The sequence below is a fragment of the Alligator sinensis genome, unplaced genomic scaffold (genome assembly GCF_000455745.1).
Source record: "Alligator sinensis unplaced genomic scaffold, ASM45574v1 scaffold446_1, whole genome shotgun sequence".
In the NCBI taxonomy this organism is placed as follows: Eukaryota; Metazoa; Chordata; order Crocodylia; family Alligatoridae; genus Alligator; species Alligator sinensis.
Window position 1 is genome coordinate 383,362 of NW_005843090.1, and position 880 is coordinate 384,241.

Genomic DNA, 880 nt, shown 5'->3' on the forward strand with positions numbered 1-880 from the left:
TGGACGGGACCAGAGGGGCAGGTGGGCAGGAGGGGTGGTGGTCATGCCCCCCACCAAAAGCGGGCCCCAAACCCAGCCCCTGGCCCAACCTGGCCCATCCCACGGTGCTGCAGGCCCACCCTGGACACACCACGGGGGCTCAGGGGCCCAGCTACAGCCCCTGGCACACGGGGGGAATTTGCCCTTGCCTGCGGGGAGGGGGCCACCAATTTTCTGTTTGTGCAGGGTCATAGCAAACATAGCCACGGCTTTGTGCACCAGGGAATTATGTCAGGTGGTCGAGTGTTTGCTTTGCATGCGAGAGGTAGTGGGATTGATGCCCACATTCTCCAGCGCTTTGCATTGCCTTTTGTGCTGGCATGCCCGCTCGGGGGCTGCAGCTCCAAATGGGGCATGGGCCAAAGGGCACTTTTCTCTTCCCCTGGCATGAGGGCTGTGGGTGCCTGGGCCAAAAGCAACATGAAGGGGCAGGCAGAAGAGAGCCCTTGTGTCAGACATTGCTGCTAGTACGAGCCAGGTAGGAGTCGAACCTACAATCTTCTGATCCGTAGTCAGACGCGTTATCCATTGCGCCACTGGCCCATGCACACCTGTGCTCCCCCAGCTGCTTGTGAAGGGCGAGCGCACACCTGGCGGCCAGCCTCCCTTCCCCATTCCTGCATTTGCAGGGCTTCATCTTTCTTCAGGAGGCCCGGAGGAGCGGAGGCTTCCCCCTATGCCTGGGGCAGCGGCGGGGGCAGCAGCGGGGTGGCTGTGTGTGGAGCTGTGGCTTGTGGGGAGTGGGTGTGGGGAGCATGCAGGCAGGTGCAGATTAACACGTGGGTCCAGGGCCCCCTGCCATCAGGGGCCGACAGGCTCTGTGTGCGCCCCGTTTGACAGA

General features: G+C 62.6%; 1 non-coding gene across 1 annotated transcript; it reads right to left on the reverse strand.

The window, feature by feature from the left end:
• Positions 1–509: 509 nt before the first annotated feature.
• Positions 510–582, reverse strand: TRNAR-ACG. Its single transcript has one exon. It is a non-coding gene; the product is annotated as a tRNA-Arg (tRNA).
• Between the last annotated feature and the right edge of the window lie 298 nt (positions 583–880).